The sequence below is a fragment of the Carettochelys insculpta genome, chromosome 3 (genome assembly GCF_033958435.1).
Source record: "Carettochelys insculpta isolate YL-2023 chromosome 3, ASM3395843v1, whole genome shotgun sequence".
Lineage (NCBI taxonomy): Eukaryota > Metazoa > Chordata > Testudines > Carettochelyidae > Carettochelys > Carettochelys insculpta.
The window spans coordinates 197,198,635-197,219,164 of NC_134139.1; the positions used below are offsets into that span (position 1 = coordinate 197,198,635).

The 20,530-nt window shown below is 43.1% G+C and overlaps 1 protein-coding gene across 1 annotated transcript in view; it reads right to left on the bottom strand.

Moving 5' to 3' along the window:
* Positions 1-20,530, bottom strand: part of RUNX2 (RUNX family transcription factor 2) — a 217,227-nt gene that overhangs the window by 51,622 nt on the left and 145,075 nt on the right. The window lies entirely within an intron of this gene.

Sequence of the window (20,530 nt, forward strand, 5' to 3'; positions counted from 1 at the left end):
GCATTAATAAAAGCTCTTTATAATTACCTTCCTCCACATCCCCCCAACAGCCCATGCCCCTAAGGTTTTCAGATCTCCAGTAACATCTAGAGGAACTGTTTGTATAAACCAGTGGGTTTGTTAAAACTATATTTGTCATGTTTTAATTTTTATATAGATGTCCAAAATAGTGTTTAATTAGGGTTTTCTCTTTACACAGACACACAGTGTTGTTTCAAACAGTACCATGTTAAACAGCATGGGGGAAGTTTTCATTTGTCCCAGCAAGGATCTACTTGATTTACTTGACTAAAACCCTTGTACTCTGAGTGGAGCATAGGATCAATACAAACCAACTAATGCACAACACACAAGTGAGCTTTGAAAATCACACTTTTGTAGTCCACATTACTGCTCCACACAGACAAACCCTTACATGCAGTGCAGGGAGCAGGGACATACCTAAATAAAAATTCTGCAATGGGAAAAGAGTGAAGTCGATATGAATTGAGTAACCATGTCTAGCATTTTTCCAGTGTTTGATGGATAAACACTGAATTCATTATTATTTTTTTTATCTGGGGGTGCTGTTACTGGTGTTTTGTTGGTTTAAAACCACAAATCAGAAGCCCTACATACACCACATCCACTTTCTAAACCAGACAGAGCTATATTAGCTTGAGCACTTTTAATCTGGTAAACTGTGTTCACACTAGGGATATTTTACTGCATTAATTAAAATAGGACAATTAAAGTGGCAAAAGTTTCTAATGTTTCTAACCCTCCTATCCATATAGGGTGTGAGAGAGAGATGTTCCAGGATTGGTTCCATGTACTGGGGAGATTTTCAGACAGCTAAGAAAATCTGACTTTTTTTTATTACTCTGTTAGAGAATAATAAATGAGCCATAAAGACTAATTGTAACTTTGGAGCTTATTCAAACATCAGAACTAAATAGCCGTCTGCCTTTCAAAAGCCAAAAAGATCCTAAGGAAAAAATGGCAAAGCTGCATCTGGTGAAACCAGTCCTGTTGGGCTCCATATCTTCCTTCTCTTCCTGGGTTACCCCTCATCATTGCTCCCTCTCCAGCTTTTGCTAGCAGCTCAGCTGCACAAATGCCGCATGGATTAACCAGGAATGCTCTTTAATGTTGTGCAGTTGTTAGAAGTTAAAGGGGGAAATGGCATTAATCAAAAGTAAGAACCCTCACTCCAGTATACTGTTACTAGAAGCATTTTTACATAAGGTCTGCCAAATCTATCATAGAACTTATGCATCATCCATCATCATTTGTATTCAAAGACTTAATTCGTTTTAAGGCATTTCTGTGATGCTCATCACCAGAGTATCAGAGCACCTCACCAAGTTTAATGAATGGGCACATCCATAAATAGGGAGTAGAGAGGGTTAATTTTCCCCATTATACAGATGGGGAAGCTGATTCAGAGGGAGGTGAAAGAGGCTAAGATCATAGAGAAATCATAAGACATAACCCAGGTCCTATGACTCCCAGTCTTGTATCATAACCCTCCATCTGTAGAAACAGGCATTTTTAAAGCATCCAACATCCTAATACTTGAGTGCCTCGCACATATCACACGTTATCTAATAGGAACCATGATGACAGGTGGTGGAAGCAGGCAAGAAATTTTGGTACAGGTACTAGTACAAGACTTGGAGACATCCTATTTTACTACAGAAAACTGAGCGGCTGGAATATGCACATGCAAAGAAATGAGATTAGAGAAGAGTCTCAAACAATTGTTGGTTCTTAAAACCGATTTACTGACCCATTTTCCTGTCATTTTATAGCATCTTCCCCCAACCTACAAACATGTTTCTTCCCCCTCATAAAAGGGAAATAGGTGTTACATATTAGAACAATCTACCCAAAATTAGGCTGGCATCAGCGGATGCCCTACAGATAAAGGAGTGATGTTAATGCGCATAGCAACAGAATGATTTTTGGCTGGTTTCTGGTAATGTAATCACAGGTTAATCAATATGCTAATATCTTAGATGGCTGTGTTTATCATTTTCTCTTGAATCTATGAAAAATACTGTGGTACAAATTAGGTGTTGTTAAATATAAAGAAGTAAATTTCACACAAAGTATTTTTCCTTGAAAGTTCTTCTAAACCTCTTTCCTTTTTTTCAGAATCTCTGTTTGTTTTTCCCTCTGCCTGTGCCATTTTCCATCCCCTTTTTTCCAATGGATTTTTCCCCTTTTTCCTTTGTTTGCATTTGTTCCTAATCAGAATATATATCTCTTTTCAATGAGTTCAAAGTAACACAAACAGAGCTAGCCTATCCCTAATCTCTCTCCAGGGTGAGTTTGTCTGAAAATGAATATATCCAAAAACGGGCTTTTGCTTGGATTTTCCAGACGCAAATTCTGTTGTACATTTAAGCAGTGCCCTTCCTCCTGGAAGATTCCAAAGCAGATTCCTAAGACACTGGTACACAGACTTGGCCTGTATAATGTGTTAACTATATCAGTGCTTATTTGTAAGTCCTCACTGATGACCAGGCATGTAAAAGAATGCCCCCTTCAACTTGCTTTTCATCATGCTTTATTCTTCAGTGCATAGCTCTATAAAAACAATGGTTATGTTTAACTACACACATTATAAACTACACACATTATTGACTCCAAACTGAATCCATCGCTGAAATGCAACCACCTAAGAGGCTAAATCCAACAACTGTCTATTAGTGGAAAATAACCACACATAGCAGTTTAGACTAGGAAGTGAAGAGGAAAGAACTCTGTATCTGTTTGAAACTGGAGGAGTCTGTAGGCCCAAGAAGTGTCCACATGTCTGGAAGACTCAAAGCACTGAGAAACTAATGGTACAGGCTGAACCTCTCTACTCTGGAACTCTCACCTGGCAACATCTGTAATCTGTCATGATTTTAGTTAGGCAGATGACAACTTAGCATGGGTGTGGCCAAGTTTCCTGTGATCCCATAAAGTTTATTTACAGCCATGAGTCCTGTCTCTCAGTGTTGTGTGCTGTTACTTAGCTGTAATTTACCCCTAAATGTCTTCAGAGAGCCTAGTAAGCAGTGGAAGTGTTGGTAATGCTGCTAGATAATATTTCTCTGGCAAATTTTCTCATTCAGCACCAGTCTGGTCCCAAGGATGCCAGATTAGAAGGGTTCAACATGTACTTCTACACTGCAATTAAAAATACATGGCTGGCCCTTGCCAACTGACATGGGATGAAGTGGGTGTTTAATTGCAAATGTAAACGTTCCAGCCTAGGCAGCACCCTGGGGTCTGGGAACCTGCACGGTAGAAAGGTCCCAGAGCCTGGGCTTTGGCCAAACCCAAATGTCTACATTGCAAATGCCCCTTTAGCCCAAACAGTGTGAGCCTGTCAACTGGCACAGGTCAACCACTAGAATCAAACTGCAGTGTAGACATACTCTCTGAGGACCTAGGAGCCAAATAGGAGACAGAGATGCTCTTGGCTTGTCTCTCCCTTTGTGGATATTTTAGTTTCAGGGCCAAGAAACAAAAGAATATTGGGACAAAAGATCCCTGAATGCCAGATAGAACCCGCTTACATAGTGAGGTCCTCTCAAGAGGTTTTACTAAGTTTCCTCTTCTCAAATTTGTGATTGTTGCATTATAATAAAAGCCATGGCTGAGTAAGTCCCTTACTGATCTTCAGTGACAAAACTATTCTAACCAAGCCTCCATTGTAATAACACCTTTGTGCTTGTGAGCTGTGACTCTTTCAGGCTGCGTCTACACGTGCACGCTACTTCGAAGTAGCGGCAGTAACTTCGAAATAGCGCCCGTCACGTCTACACGTGTTGGGCGCTATTTCGAAGTTGAAATCGACGTTAGGCGGCGAGACGTCGAAGTCGCTAACCCCATGAGCGGATGGGAATAGCGCCCTACTTCGACGTTCAACATTGAAGTAGGGACGTGTAGACGATCCGCGTCCCGCAACATCGAAATAGCGGGGTCCTCCATGGCGGCCATCAGCTGGGGGGTTGAGAGATACTCTCTCTCCAGCCCTTGCGGGGCTCTGTGGTCACCGTGGGCAGCAGCCCTTAGCCCAGGGCTTCTGGCTGCTGCTGCTGCAGCTGGGGGTCCGTGCTGCATATACAGGGTCTGCAACTAGTTGTTGGCTCTGTGTATCTTGCACTGTTTAATGAAAGTGTGTCTGGGAGGGGCCCTTTAAGGGAGCGACTTGCTGTTGAGTCCGCCCCGTGACCCTGTCTGCAGCTGTGCCTGGCTCCCTTATTTCGATGTGTGCTACTTTGGCGTGTAGACGTTCCCTCGCTGTGCCTATTTCGATGTTGGGCTGAGCAACGTCGAAGTTGAACATCGACGTTGCCAGCCCTGGAGGACGTGTAGACGTTATTCATCGAAATAGCCTATTTCGATGTCGCAACATCGAAATAAGCTATTTCGAAGTTGGGTGCACGTGTAGACGTAGCCTCAGTGTTTTAAATCAAAGGCCACCAGGCAGTCCTTGGAGAACTAAACCTGAAAACAATAAATCCAGAAGGTGCTTACAACCCACAGGAGTTAGGGTGTGATTTACAGAATGATGTAACTGCCTAACTCTCACTGATTTTAAAGGGAGTTAGGCACCTGTGTGAAGCCCATATCTCACATATGTATGGGCCTCCCAAGCCTCTTGGCCTGCAAATCCCTTGTGACTGTGGAAGAGCTACACCACACAGTGAAACACCCTAGAAAAAGTACTTTCCAAACAGCATGTGAGCAGGAACAATGAAATACATGCTATTCATGTGAAGTCCACTGCACAAAGGCAGCTTTTCATCTTAGTAGTGATATATACATGCGTTGACAGAGAAATTCCTGATCCCCAGGGAGCACACCAGGCAAAGATGTATTTCTCTGTCTCAAGTGTGAGGCATAATTTATATCAGAAAAAAGAATCAGGCGTCACTGTGGACAGCTCAATGAAAACCTCTGATTCATGTGCAACAATGATTTAAAAAACAAAAAGCCACGTTAGGCTATACAAAGAATGGGATAATATAACATTGGAAATATTCTAATAGCATTATACAGCACAAAGAGATGACCTTACCACAATACTATCAACATCTCTAAAAGAAGTTAAAGCAGAAGGAGAGTAGGTTCAGAGGTAGGTTATGAGGTTAGAGGCTATGGTTAGAGACATAGTAAGTCTTTGATATCAACTGATATTGATAACTGGGCCTGCTTAGTTAGGTACTAAATCAGGGTGTGACCTAAAGTCCATTGAAATTAATGGAAAGACTGAGGCCAAAAAGAGAGGAAACAATAGAGGGGTAGGTAGAGTCAGAAAGAGCTCTCCCCTGACATCTAGTGATGAGCTGGAGAAGAGGATTGCAGGAGCGGACCTTGTTTGTTGGGGCACATCCATTCGATGAAGGAATCCAGCAGTTGAGTTTGCCCAACTGATCATTTTTGGCTGGCATTGCATCACAAGACTGTTACTGTGGAAGGGATATTTAATGGGTTATTATCTTTCTGTGAATCAAGGGCACCTGAACTGTGCTTGGCATACCTTGACTGAGGGACTCAGTCTCAACTATGATGCACTCTCTAACCAGGGGATGCGGGTACTGACGCCTAGTGAATTGAGACGGCGTGGGGATAATGGTGGTGTGAGCCTTTCATCAGCGTGAAAGATACTATTTAATCCTTTGGTTCTTCACTGCATGACAGCAGAGCTGCTTAAGTATCAGAGAGGTAGCCGAGGTAGTCTGTATCTTCAAAAACAACAAGAAGTCCTGTGGCACCTTATAGACTAACAGACATTTTGGAGCATAAGCTTTTGTGGGAAAAGATCTGCTTTGTTGTATTTGGGTCTTTGCCCATGAAAGCTTATGCTCCAAAATATCTGTCAGTCTACAAGGTGCCACGGAGCTGCTTAAGACACAACTGGGAGTCTTGTTGCAGCTTACTGAGCTGAAATCACTGGTAAGCAGGTTTAAGCATTAGACCTACTTTGGGATAGGTGTCTCTGATATAAGAAGCTGCCTAGTGTGCATTAGAAGTGAGGCTTCACTAACCACTGAAATCACTGAGAGCTGTGTTGTGTGGTGGGGCCTGAATGTATCACGCTGAGTGGCCAGAGATAAGGAGCAATGAACAAGTACCTGGAAAGCAAAGCAAGCAAGCGACCAAGGGTTTGTGCTCCTTGTTCTCCATCATGCCATGGTGGGAAGTAAACCCTTCAGGTGCACCTCTGAATTCTGGGTCTGCACTGACAAAGGACAACTGTGAGTGTGTGTAGGGAAAAGGCAGGGGCATTTTAAAGGACCTTTTGGCTGCTGGGCTTAAGAACCTGTGGGAAAGGGACACTACCTAATGTACTCAGGGCAGGTGCTTTTGCTCATGATTTTGTTAATAAATCCTGCTAGTGATGTTTCCCCAAATCAATGCCAGGTTATTTCCTTCCTTTTATTCAAAGTGTACTTTTTCCTGAACTCAGACTCTACTCTGCAAGATGGGAAGTGTGCAGTCATACCCCGAGATACGCCCATTCAGATTATGAGAACTCGACTTTACAAGGAGTTTCATTTAATACCCCTGCTTCGGCTTATGAGGCATTCCTTCACATTTACGAGGACTGATTTGGATTTCGCATGCCTCAGCAGGATGCAGCCACCCTGCAGTGGGAGAAAGGCCATGGCTCCAGGCAACGGCTGCCCGCAGCTTCATCCCGCCCAGCGCATCTCTCCGCAGCACCCAGCAGCAGTTTCCTGGAGCCCCCCTCCAAGGAGCTCTTCAATTTCCATTCCCCTCACATCCCTGTCTCTGCACCTGGGACAGCCCCCCGAAAGCAGGTAAACAGCCATATTATAGAGTAATTAATGAAGGGAAAATGCCTTGTTAGGTTGTGTTATGATAACTAAATGTTAGCTATTGAAGTAACTGTGTTCATTTTAATGGGATTTGGTGTTGTTTTAGCATAAATGGGTAAAAATTTTGGGGCTTAGGAACACATAAAATTGTTTCACATTGAAATTAATGGTGATTCCGTTTTCAGCTTACAAGAATTCACCCTAAGAGGGGTTTCTCAGGAACAAATTACGCTAGTAAGGCAGGTGAAGACTGTGTTGCCTTTTAGAGGCACTGAGGGGGAGACGGGTATGTAACAGTCCCAGATCAGCAGGTGGGGAATTGAGTCAGTTCTGCTTGTAGTATTGAAAAGGAAGCCCTAGGTACTGAACTGTGGCCCTAGTTGCTGCCATCTCCAAGTGGCAGAAGGGTTACATAGGAAGTTAAACACACTATTCCAGTGTATCTGTTCTCAGAGTCCACGAACATAGTAAGAACCAAGAGTAGCATCCAGGAATTCTTATCCCCAAGTCCTGACAGCTTCTTCTACCCATCTAAGGCTACATTTATAAAGGTATGTAGGTACTATAAAAATCACAGGCACACACTGTGATTCAGAAAACCTGAGTTATGCACCTATGTAATGAATGGGGAGAAGCAGGAACTCAAGCTTCATTCAGAAATGCCAGCATGCCAGGCCGCAAGCTGCTTAAGCTAGTGGATGGGAGATACCAAGGAGAGGGGTGTGTCCACCACTCCTCCACCCTCTCACAGAGAGGTGCTTCATTGCAGCTTGGATTTACACACCTATCTCTGCTAGCCATTCTTAGCTCTGAACCCTCTTTGGAGTTAGAAGGCAAAGATATTTTTTGCAAAAAAAAGAAAATTGGGGATGGCAGGTGGAACTCACTCATAATTTTTAGCCTCTTGTTAAAGTACTCACATGGGAGACTCTGCATTCAATTTCAACCCCACCCGCCACCCCACTCCTGGCCCTATGAAGAGAAAGTATTTGAACATGGAGAGGCCCATGGGTCCATGGCATCTTCAGCTAGGGAGAGGAGGGGTCCCTCAGCCTCTTCTGTTGAACCTGTTCCACTGTAGACAAATAGTTGTTTGGGCTAGAGAGAGTGCACATGCGAGAGAGAGCAAGAGAGCAAGAGCACAACCCTGGGAAGGACTTAATAGCCTGGAGCACAGAGCACTCACCCTGGATGTGAGAGATCCAGGGTCCACGCCCCCTGCTCTAATGACTCAAGTATTTATCTTAGGGTTGTAAAATCCCATTTAATTAGTTAACTAGTTTAATGCTCAGTTTAACCAGTTAACTGAAGAGATGGGGGAGTCCCGAATCAAAATATCCTAGAGACTCCTGGTTTGGGCATTCACCTACAATGCAGAAGATTTCTAGTCAAATCTCTTCTCATCACCTGGAGGAGGACTTGAACCAGGGTGTGTGTATCCCACTTGCCCAGTAAATACCCTAACCATTGATTAAAATGGATGAGGGAACTCCTCCTCTTTTCCCTCTTCCAGCTGCTTTGTGAAGTCATGCACAGTGCAAAATCTGGTGGGCAGCCTCTGAGCACACCAAATGCTTATCTTTTCCCAGGTTGTGTATTTCTCTAGGCTTCAGCTGGGAGACAGATGTTTAGAGTGAAGCAGAAGAAGTCAAAACACAGGGTCCTAACAGCTTTCTTACTGCAAAAACATAGGCACCAAGAGCAGGCACTCACAGGATTCCAACACAGTTTTGTGAATCACAGTGGAACGTAAATTGGGACACAGGAGCCCAAATCCAGACCTACGCACCTACTTTTGTGATTCTATCTAGCCCATCATTGCAATGAGGAATATCTTAGTCTGTCAACCCTACCCAATGCTTTTCACCAAACCTGTATATCAAAGATTCTGGAAACGGATTGCACTGTGGTAGTTGCAGCACCATTTCAGAGTGCAAAAATAGATCTGTCAGTCAGGCCATGTCTACACTAGAGGGTTTTGTCGACAAAATATTTTGTCGACAAAACCTGGGGAGTGTCCAGATTCCGAAGGTGTTCTGTCAGCAGTAAATTGACAGAATGCAGCACTTTTGTCGACAATCTTATCCTGCTCCCCATGAGACATAATGCCTCTGTTGATAGATTTCTGTTGACAGAAAGCCAGTCTGGACATTCCTGGGGGCCCTCTGTTAACAGACAGGGCTTCCTGGACACCAGGCAGCCCTGTCTGTTGTGCTTCCGGTCGGCCATTTTGTCGAGAGAGTGGCAGGGCAGCCCAGCTGCCCTCTGTCAACAGAGTGGATCACTCTTGCAATCCACTTGGAAGTTTGGCAGCAATCTGTTGGCAGAAGTTTTGACAGAAAGATGTCTTCCAGCAAATCCTCTGTCAACAAATTACTGTAATCTAGACATAGCCCCCATGAAGTAAAACAAACCAAAGCCCTGGTGTGATGCAAATGTCAGAACTATTCATGCTACCCAAACTGTGCCAATCGAAGGAGGAAAGCTTCATTCAGGAAAATGTTAAAAATGGCAGTTGGTGCTAACAGATATTACCCATTCCATCTGGGGCAGAAACCCTGCAATGGCTTTGACTCAGATGGATCTGACTGCTTCCTGGTTTCCTGAACCACAGAAATGATGGGTAGCTCTTACTGTCAGTTTAGATGACATCCTGCAGCCACTTCAAATCAACATTGGAAAGGTCAACCCAGAGAAGCCTAATGTAAATCTAATGTCTCGAGATATTTTTACCTTCGTTTTTTAAAAATACTGTAACTTTTGGGTGTGGGGCTGAAATCATCACACATGGTCTAGTCATATGCAACGACACTGGAGAACTCTCTTTTTAGCACCAAGCAAACCACCCACTTATTTTTTATGGGATCAGAAAGCTCAAGTTGCCAGATTGTCAACAGATGTTTTTATAAGCGTGCTGGGTATTTTCAGTCTTCTCCCATTTGCACCTCTTTTGTTCCATAGGCTTTTGTCACAATAAAAGTGCAAGTGATGGGGAGTAAAATATCTTGTATGAAAATCAAGTTTAGGAAATTCAGAAATGGAGCTGAAATGAAGATCCCGTGCGCCCGCCTGTGGTGCACAGGTTATTGTGAGTGATCCCAATTAAAATGGAGGTTCTGACAGGCAATCTTTGCCTTCGTATCTAGGCCCAGCTGTTATTTATTATATGTCAACAGTAGGCTTAGTGCTATACAAATACAAAGGAAGTCATGGTCCTTGTTCCATGCCACTTACGGTCTGAAAGGGCAGACAAAGCAATGTATCCAGATTGCTCTATGTGACCAAACGTGTGTTAAGGCTTTCTGTATGCTCCAAATTATGGCACTTCAGTCAGACTGTGACTGGCAGAAGATGCATCTTTAAAAGAGAGAAGTGAAGATGTGTGTTTAAAGGACAGAAGACAAAGTCCTGTCTGGGATCATTTAATTAGGGTTGGTCCTGCTTTGGGCAGGGGCGTGGACTCTATGACCTCCTGAGGTCTCTTTCAGCCCTGGGATTCTATGAGTCTATAATTCAAAATAGAGGTGGCAGCCATGGGCCACACACATGGGGCTCTAGGAGGGAGAACAGCATAAAGAACAGTGGGAGAAGAATTAGATTTTGGACTACTGACATTTTTTTCCATTAACTTCAATGGGCGCAGGTTTAGGGCCTATGGGTGAAATTTCTGATTATTCCCTCTTGCCACTAACAGAAGGAAACCTGGAAAAGGAAATGACAGCTTAAATAATAGGGAGAGAAAATCCCAATGCTGGCAAAGATTGGCAAATGTAATGATCAGCCAGCACATTTTGAGATTATTACACTAGTAAAATACTTTTGGGTGCATTTTGCATGACATTTCACACTAGTAAGGGGGAGGAATTACAGGTCTCAGGAGTTTCTTTGTCTCTGAACATCTTACTGCACTGGACCCCATTAATATCAAATTGCACAAGTGAACTTACAGCCCGATATGTCTCTATGGGCCTGGTTCTGATCACAATTACATTAGTGTAAATCTAGAGTCAAAGAAGCTAGTCTGAATTTACACTGGTGAAATAACTCAAAATTGGGCCCAAGGATTTCTGAATAGGTTGTTGTGCTGGCAGTAAATGATGTCGTTGATTGAAGCAGCAAAATTCATCTTTCTTATAGGCTATGTCTACATTACATAGATCTTTCAAAAGAAGCCCTTCCAGAAGATCTCATCCAAAAGAACTTCTTTTGAAAGAGTGGGTCCACAAACAAAAAAGCAGATCAAAAGAGTGATCTGTTTTTTTGAAAGAGAGCGTCCACCCAGCCCCCACTCTTTCAACAGGTGGGACAGCGATCAAAAAATCAGGCTCCATGAGGACTGCTCATCCAAAAGAATGGCCCCAAGGAGCATCCACGCACCTTTTCTTTTGAAAGAAGCATTTGAAAGAAGGCGCTGTTCCTGAAATGGGAAAGGAAGAGTGATTTCGAAAGCAGCATTGTGCTCTTTCGATTTACTTTTGAAAGTACATTTTTGTGTGTAGACACTCCATGGGATATTTCGAAAGAGCCCCCTTCTTTTGAAAATTTGTTTAAAAGAACTTGCTAGTGTAGACACGCCATAATGTTCGAAGAATATACTATGTTAGCAAGGTTCAGCTCCAAAGCAACTGGCTCTCTGAGCTCTAGAGCTAACGCAAGGTTATAAATCAACGTCTTTCTAAAAGAATCACGAGCTCTTCGGAAGCAGGGTGCCTGAAATGAATCAAAAGAGCTCCTGTTTACTAAGCCTGTATTCCTGTAAATATTTGTGACAAACTGTTGTGCTCCTTGTTGATTTCCTTAAGTGGCCCCCTCGCTGAGCCATACAGGCTGTATACAATTCAAAATTCAACAAGAAAGAAAAAGAGAGCCAGACAACTTCTACTCATGAAAGCAGAACGCTTGGAGCCCTTCCAGTCTCTTGGGTAAAAACATAATTATGAGAAGAAAAATAGCTACCCAAGAGACATAATTACATAATTAGGCCATAGGTTCTACATAGGAAAAATTCTTATAATTCACAAAACAAGGCGCTACATCAGCATCGTAACTGATTTTAATTCACTCGGCAGAGGGGAAAAGATGTTTGCTTTTTAACTAACTAAAGGCACCAGTTTATATGAAAGACTTCATGAAGGGCTTGCTCTCCCAAATAATGCACACAGGACTCTCATTAGCATTAACAAGGGTTACACATGCAAGAACCCCACAGACTTTTGTTTCTAAAGCAGAGACAGTTTTACAGGGAAGAGATAAAAAATACACCTGAAGCTGACCAGTATTTAAATAAATTACATAAAAAATAACACAGCAAACAGGCTTGGCTTGCTTGCTTTATTATTGTTATGGTCCAAGTCAGTCCACTGATGGAATCCCAACTGATAACCTCTGTCCAATTCCCTCACCCCAGTGATCCAAGGATCTTGAACAGGTTGAAAGCAATCCAGCGCTGCCAACAAAGGGCTGATCCAGACCCCAAAGAAGTCCGTCTTTTAATTGATTTCAGTGGGATTTAGATCAGTGGGCTTTTAGGATCAGCCAGGGATGAGATTTGAGCCATGGCACCTACGTGGTGCAAGACCAAGCCCACACTGCATCTCCCAATTCAGTGGAAATTTTGCCACCAGGGAACAAGAGCTAGCTTCATTGCAGCTCATCATCCAGGTAGCCTGAGATGAGACTTCTACAAAGCCCAGCTAATCAGTGGGCAACATGCGTTTCTACTGGTGATGCACATCTACACATGCCTTGGTGCACATAACAAAATTTATTTCACCCATTGATGGAAAAAAATTAGCGAGAACACTGCTTAGTGCTTTGGCATCTACCCTTCCAGCCCCACTCCAAACCCATCCTCATCTGTTCTGCAGCTCAGAACTCTGCATTAAAGGAGTCCCCGTCTCCCATAGGGAGATCCTCCCCAGCTCAGCCATTTTATTCACTGTTTCCTCCAAGTTTTTTAAATCAGAGATGGCTATTTTAAAAAACAAATACTTCTACAAACACAAGGGGAAGACAGAGAGTGTATTGGTGACCTCTGCATCTTGATGCTCTTCTTGTTCACCTTTAAACCTCATTAAAGAACGTAACACACCAGTGTATGTGCCAGCAATCCATGGTTGGTCTTTCTGTTTAAGAATTCTGAAGACGAATCATACTCACAGAGACTGTCACGCAATTCCCAGTCCCTGGCTTCATTCCCTCTGCAACCTAGTATCTGCTGCCCTTTTTTCTTTTATTTATTTTTTATTTGGTTTTTGTCTATTTATTTATTTTTGCTTTTTGAGGAAAGGAAGATATTTTTTGAGGGAGCAAGGAGCAGCATTTCAAAAGTGCAAGAACTTATCATCCCAACTTTATCATCCTCATTGCTATCAAACAATCTCTATAAAGAAAAGGAAGCAACTTAAAAAAAATTTTTAAAAAGTAGAAACTATTTTATAATGTAGGTCTTTGGCCTGGCATTGTTACTCTGAAGAGCAGTAAAGATCATAGAAAAAGGAGGTGTGGGGGGCAAGGGAAAAAAATCTATTGCTTGAACTGGCTTCTCTCCAGCAGGCAGGAGTGGTTGGTTTTCTTAAAACTTGTGAAACCTGATTACAATAAAGGAATGAAAAGGGGGAGATGTAAATGGAATCATTAAAACAGATTTAAGGTCCTTAATTTTAATCTAGTCTAAGGCCTCTCCAGTTGTGTGCTGTTTTGCAATACTCTGCTCTCTAGACAGCATTTCTTGTCCAAAACCAAGGGTACATTACAGGCTGAATGCTGTGGTTTGAATAGGAGTTCAGGCATCGATGAGACAACAGTCGAGCAATAATGGAGGGATATTGTGCGTGTGTATGTCTTTCAAAAGAGTCTTCTGCTGGAATAAAAGACTATTGTGTTTATATCTGTGCAACAGGTTTTAAGCAGATTGTTTAAACATAATTAAACTAGGGATGTTTCTAAAATAACTTCACTAATAAAGTTCAGATGGCTAAAGGAAGCTGCAAATGAGACTGAAAACAAAAAAGATGCTGTTTCAGTCTATGCTAGCAAAGGAAACATGATATAAACTCCAAAACAAAACAGTCTTTACAAGTTAGACTTGAAAGATTATCTTGTGTATCAGCACCCTCTGTGGCAGAATAGCATTCATCCACCTAGCCACCCATGTTAATACGATTGCACAATTTACTACAGCCTTGATAGACAGATAATTGCTTTATCCACCCATGTGTAATAAACAGAGTCTAGCATGTTAATCCTCGAGTTCTTATTGTCTGTGAATGCCAAGCGAGGGAGAGACACACACGGAATGCCCTACCCTTTCATTCCAGCACTACTGGAGTTTGCTCACTCAGAGCCGCTAAAGTGTTCTCGTTACATTCCACTCTCGGGCTTGGGGTGCCAAGTACTGGGAGTAGTATCAAATTTTTGTTATATAAAGGGCACCTCAAATCAAGCTAAATATAGGCAAAAGCCAGGGTGCTGCAGTCCCTTTTTCAAAAAACAAAAAAATTGAACACAGCTTTTCAAATTTGCCATAATAGTAGTAGGCATCCTTCAGTCTGCATAGACTATGGATCGAAAACAGACACTATTATTTGTTCTCAGTCCTCACACAGAAAATACTCAACCTGAGCAGTAAGACAGGACTTCTATCCAGTTTGTGTGTAGTCTGTCAGACCTTAGAGAAACATGAAACATCCCCTTGGCCCATTAATGTTTTCCATGAAAATCTATAAAAATGTCAAAACCAGGCGTAGCCTTTAAAAGACTTACAGATTCCTGACTGCTCCATGGGCTTAGGTTTGTGGCACCTAATCTTCAATGACAGTTTGATGGATGTCTCTCTTTCTTCCCTTCAAAAGGTAGAAAGAATTGGTGGCTTCCCCAGTAAAAATTATGCTTCACACCCTTCTTTTTAGCACTTACTTTTGCACTTTGAAGCATGGTTAAAAGGCCAGGATAGGATGAAAGTCTTGTGCTGCTGGTAATATATGGGGCAGCAGACGTGTGACAGAATCCTTTCTGTTCTCTGGGTGAAATTTAGCTCTGGGAGGAGTGCCAGCACAAGCCTCTGCAACACGTAAGTCGTACAGATGCCTAGCCTTAAGTGATGCGTAACTCATGGTAGTTGACATGGTGTCTTGAAGATTCCCCCCACTCCAATCCTCATTGCAGTTAGCCACCATTTTGATTCCTTCACTTTGTTATGCTCTGTCCCACCTCTGGCAATCTCATTAGTGGCAGTCTTGTGGCACCTGATAGGCTAACAGATATTTTGGAGCATAAGCTTTTGTGGGCAAAGATCCCCTTCATCAGATGCATGAGTGGCGGTTCTAACCAAGAACTGAACAGAGACTGGGAGTAGCTGGCCAGTTACAAAAGCAGTTTCTCCTCTCTTGATGTTCACACCCCCACTTTAGCTACTGATAATGGGCCACATCCCCCCTGACTGAACTGACCTGGTTTCTCAACTCTTGATATTCACAACTCCACATTAGCTGGAATCGGCTTATCTAAGATTGGCTTATCTGTACGTCCTCACTGAGGGAGAGTTTCTCCTGTCAACGTCCCTTACTCCTCGTGGTAATGAGGAGTACAAGGATTGACTGTTTAGCCCTGATAGTTTGATTTTGCACTTTGCCACTAGGCACACAAAATTGAATCCTGGAAGATCGACCCTGACTGGATCAATTTCCTGTAAGTACAGAGGTACCGCAAGGGTGCTAGGGTCACCATTATATGTGCTTTATATATACTTTACAGGTTATTCACTGGCTCTCAGCACCCCACCAGCAAAAAAATTACTTCAGCATTTCTGGTTAGTGAGCCTGATTCACCACGGGATTACTCCACTGGTTTTAGCAGATCCAAGCTTGAATAAACTTCAGTAGGTTTCAGTGGAGTTACTCAGAGGTAAAACTAGATTAGCACAGTATTAAGTCAGACGCACTGTTTACAAGCGCCAAGATTCTTGGATGAAGCATACTCTTACAAATGCAAAGGACTATTAATATTAAATAATTGTGGTTGTTTTGCATTTATTATTTTTGTGACAGACAGGCAATATCCTGGACAAATCTTATGGAATTACCATAAACTTGACTGAATTAAGTTAAACCTTATTGAATTAGGTTTAATACCTTGGGGTCCCACTGTATTAAAAATGCAGCTGCATATGTGGTTTTGTGGGCACTGCGTGTGCTTTTGCTAGGAGGATGGGGATGCTTACTTACTTCCTCCATTATCAACCATTGGAAGTCACACACTGGAAAGGTATCGTAACAGAGAGAAAGCCATGCTAGTCTATAAACTACCAAAACAAAAAAGCAGTCCCATAGCACTTTAAAGACTAACCGAATAATTTATTAGGTGATGAGCTTTCGTGGGACAGACCCACTTTAAAGTGCTATGGGACTGCTTTTTTGTTTTGACTGGAAAGGTATATTAGTTCAAACTGGATTCTCCACGGACCAGAAAGCAAAGAAAGGGTTTTTGGATAAACAGCCTAGTTTTGAACTGGCTTGGGGCCCTCTTCCTGATAAAGCAAATGGGCAGAATCTCTGTCCCCCAGCAGGCCCCAATCCCTAGGGTAGAGAGGGAAGGACTAGCCTTATGGAGTTCCCTTCCATCCCCCTCTAGCATAAGAGTATGTGCTTGTTCTGAGAAAGGCTGTGATGAACTTGTGATCACCCAAGAAACCCCTTTGGATCTGCTAAAATGAATGGAATAATACAGTGGTGAATCAGGCCCACCAATCAAGAGTGCTGGAACAATTTATGTTGTGGGGGTTGCTGAGAGGCACTGAACAACCTGTGAGCTTTATATATAATGGAAGGCACTTCAAGACAGAAGGTTTGGAAGCACTGTTCCAGATACAGTCCATGTCAGGGTTAGAGTGATTTTTGGTAGGCTTATTAGAGTCATAGAATCCTAGGGCTCAAAGAGACCTCAGAAAGACATCGAGTCCGCTTCCTGCCCAAAGCAGAATGTAACTAAATCATCCCAGCCAGGACATCGTCAAGATAGGACTTGTAAACCTCAAGGGATGGTGATTCCATCACCTCTCTAGGTAACACATACCAGTGCTTCACCACTCTCCTGGTCAAAAAGGTTTTCCTAATATTAAGGTGGCCATCTGTCCTGTTTTTGGTGGGATGGTCCCATCTTTGGGATGCCAAAAAGGTGTCCCTATTTATTTTATAAAAGGAACCAATTGTCCCATATTTTCCACCAGCAGTCGCGGCTGTCCCACCGCTGCAGCTTCCTCAGGGCTTGGGGGAGGCAGGGGTAAGCACTGTGGCTGCCCCATCCCTGCAGCTTCCTCGGGGCTCAAGGAAAGGCAGGGGTAAGCACTGTGGCTGCCTCATCCCTGCAGCTTTCTCGGAGCCCAAAGAAGGCAGGGTAAGTGCCCCGGCTGCCCAATCCCTGCCACTGAGGCTCAGAGAAGTTGGGGGGAAGCGCCACAACTGCCCCATCCTTACTGCTTCCTTGGGGTTCCTGGGAGCACTGGGGGCTGCTGCAGCCTGGGGCTCAGGGAGGGCAGGTGGCTGCTGCCTCCTTCCCTGCTCCTTGGGGCTTGGAGCAGCTGCCCCTCCTCCCACATCTCCCTGTCCTGTATTTGGAACAGGGAGATATAGTCAACCTACCTAATACCCAGCTTAGGCCTCCCCTACTGTAACTTCAGACCATTGCTCTTTGTTCTGCCATCTGTCATACTGAGAACAGCCTCTCTCCATCCTCTTCAAAGCCCCTCTTCAGGAAGTTGAAGGCTGAAGTCAAATTGCCCCTCACTCTCCTCTTCTGCAAACTGTGTAAGCACAAATCCCTCAGCCTCTCCTTGTAGGTCATGTGCTCCAGCCCCTTAATCATTTTGGCTGCCCTCCACTGCACCCTCTTCATGTATCCACATCTTTTCTACACTGGAGAGCCCAGAACTGGACATAATACTACAGATGTGGCTTCACATTATTAGGTTCTATGTAAGTTCTTTTATTGATCTTAATAGTTTTTCTGTGTGCAATAAAATAGGTTTGCATAGAAAGAACTGTGAGGGCACTTATAACTGGTGACAATCATTGTTATCAGTGTCTGAAAAGAAAGCAAGCCGGTATGCTTGGGCAACATGCCTCTGTCAGGAATAACAAAGTGAAGACCAGGAACTGTGCAGAAGGGAAAAGTGTATAGCTGGGTAACTGGAAGCTTGAAAGCAGGTGTCTTTGCTGGATGACAAAAGGAAAATACAGGGGCTGCTGCCCTGCAAATTCTATCTTATTATTTGTTCAGCAAGAGACCATTCTATGTGTTTAGCAGCTATTACATTCGTGCACCCCTTACCCAGTTCAACATGGAAAATGAGAAATAAGGATTTTCTGCTGACACAAACCACCAGCTTAGTTAAGGTGGTGATTCCTGTATCCACGGCACTACGCAGAGCTCATCCAGATGGTTGCCTAGCTTTACAAAAAGCCACATAAAAAGCACTAGCAAAGTCTGTACAAACTCCAATTTCACCAACTATGACTTGTTTATATGGATTAATATAATGTACACTGAAAAGTAAGTACAACTTTTATATTTCAATTGATTACTTTTATAATTATATGGTAAAATGAGAAAATAAGCCATTTTTTCAGTAACTGTGTGCTCTGGCACTTTCCTTTGTTTATGTCTGATTTTGAAAGAGAGCTGAAACTTGGGGGTATAAAAGACATATCAGACTCTGAAAGGGGTACAGTCATCTGGAAACGTTGATAGCCACTGAATTAAGGCACAAGGTTGTATTTGAAAATAATTCAGCAAATTGTAAAGCTCTAATGCTCCCAGAATGGAAATATGTTTAAAAATGCAAGACCGGGACACAGATTTATTATGGTGGCTAATCACAGTCTGCAGGGAATTGGAGGGAAAGATCACTGACGCAGGGAAAGTTAAGGTTCTGTGAGTGTGCAACAGGACAGTATTGTTATTGTGTTTATGATAAAGAAGGGATGGTGCTTCTGTGAACACATCACTCAGAACAGTGTCTGAAGGGATAATTCACTACTTGGTAGTCTCACAAGGAAAACAGAGAGCAACAGATTGTGTCCTGAGCTACAACAATGCAAATCTATTGACTGTGGTAGAGTGAACCTAGTTTTGCACATATCCAGCGGGGGACAGAATCTGGCCCCAAGACTGTAGGGCTGATCTCACCTACTACAAGTCAGCTGTATTAATAATGGGGCTGTATTAGAGACCCAGTTCAGCAAAGAATTTAAAGCATATGAGTTAATGAGATATAAATGCACAGCTAAAGTTAAACACATGCTTAAGGGCTTTGTGAAAGACAGAATAATGGAGTGGGTCCTTGCTAAATCGGGGTGTAAGCCAATGCTATAATATTTAACCTGCTCATTAGACTGACAGGTTGGGTCTAATGTCAATATCAAGCAGGAGCTGAGGACGGAGGACAGAGGAATAACAAGGCAATTAATGAGCTACATTTGGCCACAATGGAATATCTTCTTTAGACAGGCTTTGGTAGTAGGCTGACCCGCTTCACCTTCAGTTGTTAAGTTTGTTTAGGAACAAGGAGCCTCCTATGAACTTAAAAACAATAGGAAAGCAGATTCATGCAGAATAAATCTTCTCCCTGGCCTCAAGTCTCCGTATGCTTGGCTACCAGTCGGTAGCAAATCCCAAAGCATGTGTGCAATGGGAAGGGGAGTAGGAAGAGGATCAGTCTGTGGAAAAAAAGATCTGGAGAGAATCCAACACAAGCAATGTGTGATGTCATTTACAGTGGTGCTGAACAAAATGATAAACACATCATGAAGACTTTTGAATAGCATCTGACCTAAAGCAGAGGGAGATTCTCCACAGAATTTCCCTTTCACCCTCTTCACTGAAGAAGGTCCTTGTAGTACAGGTTGAACCTCTATAGTGTAGCACCCTTGGGACTTGGCTGGTGCTGAACCAGAGAATTTGCCAAAAAATAGGAGATCAATATTGTCCAGCAGCATTGCACTGCCACTGCTTATGGGACTCTTAGAACAGCAGTGAGCAAACTTTTTACGTCAGGCCCCACTTTTCAGCCCTCCATTACCCAGGGGCCCCCAACCTGTGGGAGGACCACAGGCAGAGGATGGGATGCTTGGGAAATGGGTACTGGGGGAAGCGAGAGGATGTGAGGGGAATCACTACTATGAGAAATTGTGTTGCAAGAGGCAGTGGGAGACCTGTGAAAGGTGCTGGCGGATCCATAATGCAGAGATGGGCAGGAAGATTGCACTTCTCATGAGAAAGAATCAATAGGACCCCTGGCTAGGCTATTAAAGCTAAAGAATTACAATAGCTTGAAAAACTACGACTTCGGCTTAAAACACACAAGCAGGTAACAAAAAACAAAATCCATAATACTGTGAGATCTGATCATCTCATTGCAAGTCTAAGCCAAGAGGCCAATGACTGAATGAGCTAATGGAGACTGACTGACTTCCCTTCTCCACTGGGGCAGGATCGAAGCACATACTGCCATAAGATCTGTTTCTGAGCAGTTACCATGTTGTAGCTTTCTATCTGTTAATAAAGCATCCATTTAAAAAAAAAACTTATCGGCATGTTGGCGGGCTCCCGGGGGCCAGCATGCATGGGCTGTGGGGACTAATGCAGCTGCTTTCCCAAGCTGGTAACTCACTGGGTTGGCCCCACTGCTTGACTCAAAGCTTCAGAAC